Genomic DNA, 6,137 nt, shown 5'->3' with positions numbered 1-6,137 from the left:
GATGCTCTAACACAGGCCACTACCCGCGTAACAAAGGGATGTGTGCGAGCTGCCAATTAGCTGCAAGCTCAGCAAGCCAAAAGTTGCGAGGCCGGCTACCTGATGAATCTCCCGATTACCCCGTTTATTCTGCTTTGTGAACGAATCCTATGACTTGTCATACCAATTCAGGCAATTAGGGCCAATGATCGACTCACCACAGAGGTGGCAAACCCTTTCTTCTTATCATTTTTTCTTTTTGAAATTGATTTAATGTGAGGATTTGGTCTTGCCATCAATTATCTTTGCCTTTAGATTTGTTCTTGTTCTTCAATTTGTGGAATTGGAAGTTTTTCTTCTACACCGTATTGGCACTAAAATCTCCCTCAAATCCTCGAGCACATGTATCATTTGCTCTCACTTTTCTTTCACATGTGGATCAAAAATGTTGTCCGCAAGAATACTACAAAGAGTCGCCTTAACATGGCATCAACTTTCTCATAAGCTTCCTCCTAAGCGACGGAAAGCTCAACCTCAGGTTTGCCAAGAATAACGCTATTGCAGTGCATGTTACGAAACCATAGAACTGTTCTCGTGAACCATCTCTTGTAATGTGAACCATCAAACTAAGGCGGCCTAGTAGCAGCGGCAGCGCCACTAGAATTCATTTGCCTATAATCAGATTTTTGGATTGTTGAATATATAAGCAAATTACTATATGATTTAATTCGGATAAACAAGTGATAGATCCTGACTACATAAACAACAAGTATATTTATCATACAGACTAGCAGAATAGATGAACAAAACACATCTAGATATGATAAACCAATTGCTTCTACCACATAAATTAGAACCATAAATTCTAGAAAAGACTGAAACAAGAAAGACTGAAACACATACGATCTAACTTGAACAGTAGATGCGTTGGTGGAAGCAGCAGCAACACCGGTGTTGTTTCCCATGTTGAGGTTGCTGAAGAGGTTGTTGACGTCTGAAAAGAAGTTGTCATTGGGGAACTCGTTGTCGGACGACGTCATGTTGCCAGTAGTCGCGTCTAACCGCTCCAAAAATCTGATCGCCCCTCACCTGTACAAGTCTTCGAGAGGCGGGGTTCCTGAGGCGTACCGTCTTGTCGGACGGTGCATGCCGAAGGACGGGATGAGGAAGACGAAGGTGGCGGCGCAATGCTATGAAAAGATGGGGCCGCATATAAGCGGCTAGGGTTTGCGTCCGGGTTTATATAGTGCGATTTGGGAAGGTCGTGGGGCGCAGTCCACGTCCGAATGGGCATAGCCGCAATCCAGAAAAACCGGAATGAAATAGTTGCATTAATGTGTTTGTTAATGACCCATAATCAATCACACGATAAATTTCCTGAACAATAAAAAGGTAAGCTCAGCTCGTCGAGATTCCCGCAACCGCGTTGTGTCGTGACGAGGCGGGCGACAAAGGAGGAGTGCGTGAGGGTGTGCTCTCTCTCTCTCTCTCTCTCTTCTCATTCAGTTACAAGGACTAGAACAACCCCTTATAAACCACTCCACACCTCTCTCAACTAACAATATGGAAGTAAACTTTAGTCCCGCCCCTTAACATATATGAAAGGGCTAAAGAGAATTTCAGAATTTGTATTTGACTATGTGCGAAGGTCCAAGGTCAAATTCCAACAGAACAAGGCGCGCACATATGCTGCTCTTCTTTTTAGCAATAGTTAGTCTAAATATATAAATGTTATATCTACACTACTTAAAAAGAAGGAACACGTTCCTTATTCCGCGGAGCCGCAGTACGTCGAATATTTTGGTCGTCCGCAGTATGTCGCCCAATGGTTTCGCCCCGCACGCGGCAAACTGGGCATGGCCCATCACAATACAATACACTGTCCTGCGTCGCACCCCCTAGCTCTTCCCTCCCTATCCAACCCTAGCCACCGCGCCGAACGGTTCCTTCGATCTCTGTCCTCAGCTGAGCTCCCCTGTCTGGCCTCGCTTCACCTCCGATCGTGCGGGACGACGGACGCGATCGGACTCCTAGGCAGTGATGCGCAAGGCGACGAGATGTGGATCCTTGCGCACGGAGAACTCATCCGCCGTCAGCAAGCCTCCGCCAGGCACATCCTCTATCAACATCTGATTCGTCCACTAGGTTGGTTGGGGCCGACCTCTCCTTAATTTCTTTCTTTGTTATAAAGTGATATTCGTTTGGTGTTGGGGTTGAATTGCAATTAAAACTTCTCCTTTTGTTGTGCTGGCCAGCGGCCATTTTCTTTCTATGTGAGAGCCGAAGTTGGTGCCAACCAACATGGAGGAGACACACTACCGAGAGAATGCATTTGAACGAGGGAGATGCTAAATTGCTAATGATGAGCAACATTCGTTTAGTCATATGCATTTCCTAGAAGTGTAATTGGATCTCTAAGTTGATCTACCCGATCTGATCCAGGTAAACATCTTCAGTCCAAATACCTGCTTGTTTTCAGTACAACAATTGTTTTGCTTGATCATTTGTGAAATATAACATGTCCTACAATTTTCTCTGAAATACAACAAGTTGATTGATGCATATATGACTTGACTGTTCCCATTCCTCGCATATGTGTAATTTCTAACTTGTGTGTGATAGGTTAAAGTTATTTTGGTGATTATTCGGTGCAAACAACAAATCTAATACATTTTTTTTTCAAATGAGACCCGTCCATGTAACCAAAACTAAAATTTCACAATTTTTTTTGAATAGAGGTAAAGCTTCTTCATGTACAATTTACTCGATATATCTTTAATAATATACGAATCTAGAGAGTTCTGGCTTGTTCATATGCCAAGCAAGTTACCAACATGCAGAATCTTGTCAATCCAAGAAAGTTGATTCCGTTGTAATGCATATCAGTGGACACAAACTGGATTATGCTCATCATTAACAAGGGACGGTCTACACAGAGAATTAGTACTTTTTATGTACAACCATGCCTAATGTTTCACTTTAATTGGGACCAAGTTCTAAAGATTATTTCTTGTGGTGTACGAGTACTATTAGTTAGATATGTCTAAACCAGGTCCTGATGAGTGGTGACTTTGTGATCGACCTGCACTGATTTTTCTGGGCATTGTTTTAACTTGTGAATTGGGATGGTGCTGTAATTTCAGAGGAGAATGCCTAATAAATATTGACAGTCAGCAGCCACCAGACCAACCATATTACGTGATTTACGGTGGGCATCTGGATATTTTCTGTAATACTACTTATTGATCTTATAATATTTTTCATTAGAGAGTGTTTTTCATTAATGTGTTTCCACAGATTATGTTCCAGTTATTTTGGTGGCTTGAATAAGCAGTTTATCTGCTATGCTTGTATTATCTCTGTAGGATTTCCATCGGGAGCAAAATTAAATTATTCTTTATGTAGGTAAAATAGTTTATTCTTGCGAACACCTGAGTGTTCCCATCAGTAGGTTAACTTCATAGAGCCATTGAGGCTAGGGGCAGAGCCATCTTATTCTGCATCAAGTAAGACACTTCCTGTTGGCGTCTAATGAAAGTTGTAATGTTCGGTAGGTTGGTTGTTTGCCTGAAACTGGAATGCTTTCCTATTTTGTAATTATTGGGTCATATGGTTCGGCCACGGTGGCCGATAAAGGAAAAAAGTGTTTCGTACTCCCAGATATTGTGTTGACTGTAGAATGTAGTTGCGTCTAGCAATGGCTTTCTAAAATGTGATCTCAAGTACCATCCTTAGGTCTAGAGGCTGCATCACACCTGCCTGATAATGATCTGTTACAGGAATCTACTGTTTCAGACTTATGTTTTTCGGATTTGTGGTTGATGATTTTTATTTGAACCAATGCAGCTATACCGTTAGGCATACCAGTTTCATTTAGTCAGTTACATGATATACATCTTTTTTGTGCATGTAAGCAGGAAAAGGGGCCTGTCAATCCAATTAGAAATCAGCAAGGTCAAACGTTGCTTCTTATAGTTGTGTATTACTTCGGTTTTGATTTACTAATTGTTGTTTTATACTTATTTACTGATGATTTGTAATTGCTTCCTCTGAAAACTGCTACTATGCATCGAGGATGGGACTGTTACTGTCGATTTTGTCGGCACGGATGTTCAGCTCGCTGATATCTTCACCAAAGCTCTGGGGCAAGTCAGGTTTCAGAAGATTTGCGAAACGTCGAGATCAAGTGAGTAAACTGCATCTATTAGGGGGGGTGTTGTTAGTTAATTCAAAGCAGTTTACCCTCATTCAGTTAGCTGTGTTAGTCTGAATAAAAATAAATCAGTCTGCGTGTGTCTGTACATGCATGACTGAAAGTAGATAGGTTCATGTTTAGTTACCGTTTTGTTTCAGACTTAGTTGCTGCATAGGATTGACTTACCTGAATTTTTATGTGCTACTATGTATCATTGTAAGATCACGTGAGAGTGCTCATGCACATATTTTTCTGTTTGTAGATAAAAAAAATGACATTGTTAACTTCAGGGACCATATTTCTCAACCAGGAGCTTCAATTAACTTTTTCTGAAGATTTTGGTCCATGGTCTGTACTCTATAGTTGCTTGAGCTTCTGCTAAATTTTAATCAGGTTAGGTTGCTCCTTTTAAATCCATATCATAGGTAAGACATTGTCCGCGTCATGGTTGTGTGTATATGATATGATTCTAATGGTTTGGTAGTAAGTGAGCATTTGTTGGATATATATTTTAGCAGCAAACATGTTTTCTGCCTAATCAAGTAAAACTCTGATTGAAAGTCACATGGTATCTTCTAGGGGCAGCAGAAGGAGAAGGGTGATATGGATTACAAATAACAATGCTCGACAGAAGAAGGGAAGGGAGACATGCAGGTGAGAAGAGGTTGCCACGACGAGTTGATAAGTCATGCAACAAGTGGAAAGCGCGGTCAAAACAGTGTGTGTGGTAATACTATAATGAGTTCTTTAGGTCATGCATTGCGTTGAGATATGTTGTGGAACCATTGCCATATTGATCTTCAAGAGCCTCTTAGACAGCGATAGTCCAAGCTGATCTTCATCTTTCTATTATAGACTTTTTTTGTGAGAAACTCTGCACTTTGAGGTCCTTCACCTCAACATGTCATTATCTGTATAATATAATATTGTACAATACCACATTACCGATTTCACTATAAGAAGAGGTTTCGATTATTTTTTGAAGTTTTCCTTTAGCTATGCATTATAAAATGCCACATGTAATTTGTGGCAATGTATTTTACAACTTTTGGGAAGTTATCTTGGTACTGTATTATGTTCTCTTTTAGTTTTCCTTGGAATTTTTGTTTCACGATTTTATCAAAAAAATTGAATTCATGAAACTTGAATGCTTTCAAATTGTACCCCGATCAATATTTTTTTGTGTGCCTAGGTATGATTAATTAAATCTATATGTAGAAGGTGAGGTGTGTAGTTTCTAGTGTCCGTGTTCTCTCACTGGCAGTTGTAATGTATATCGTGCTATTTATATCCATGGGTAGAAAGAATATTAAGCTCGGATACTGCTAATAAGAAAAGAACATAGATGATAAGCAAAAGAAGAGTTCAGATTACATAAAAAAGCTTAAATGGTAAGAACGAAGAACCTAGATGATAAAAAAAAAAGGATTCAAATTACAGGAAAAACAAGAGTTTTGTCACGTTGGTACGTCCACCAGATAATTCTTATTCATTACACATTTGAATGCGTATCCATTTATATTTTCCAAAAAGTTATCGACTCGCAATAGAGTATTCCGCATCTATGCTTCGCTTGCGAGTGAGTGAGCTTTGTCTATCTCAAGTGTCAATTCGAAAAAAAGATGATGACCATGAGACTACATGATACTCTGAGTGAGCTTCGTCTTGCCTATTATTGATGACGCCACTCTACTTTGCCACTTCACCTCATGACATAATTTAGTGTTGTAAAAATAATACCATAGGTCCATAGGTCGATGATATTAAATTTACATTTAAATCAATATTGTACACTATATACATGTATTTGTTACCCGTGGCAATGCACGGGCATTTTTACTAGTTTGTGTAAAATTAACATCATTGGAAAATATTTTTCAATGTGGAGCCAATGATAGCAATTATGCAAATATGATCAATATATATTCTGATAAAATTTGTCTTCAAATGTGTGCGCCTGATT

The 6,137-nt window shown here is 39.7% G+C and overlaps 1 long non-coding RNA gene across 1 annotated transcript; it reads left to right on the top strand.

Moving 5' to 3' along the window:
* The first annotated feature begins 1,907 nt into the window (after positions 1 to 1,907).
* LOC124680437 lies at positions 1,908 to 5,149 on the top strand. Its single transcript, XR_006995518.1, has 4 exons — positions 1,908 to 2,124; positions 2,235 to 2,421; positions 3,123 to 4,165; positions 4,754 to 5,149. It is a non-coding gene; the product is annotated as an uncharacterized LOC124680437 (long non-coding RNA).
* The last annotated feature ends 988 nt before the right edge of the window (positions 5,150 to 6,137 follow it).

This window comes from Lolium rigidum, unplaced genomic scaffold (assembly GCF_022539505.1).
Source record: "Lolium rigidum isolate FL_2022 unplaced genomic scaffold, APGP_CSIRO_Lrig_0.1 contig_16865_1, whole genome shotgun sequence".
Classification (NCBI taxonomy): domain Eukaryota; kingdom Viridiplantae; phylum Streptophyta; class Magnoliopsida; order Poales; family Poaceae; genus Lolium; species Lolium rigidum.
This window is presented reverse-complemented; position numbering and strand designations above follow the sequence as displayed.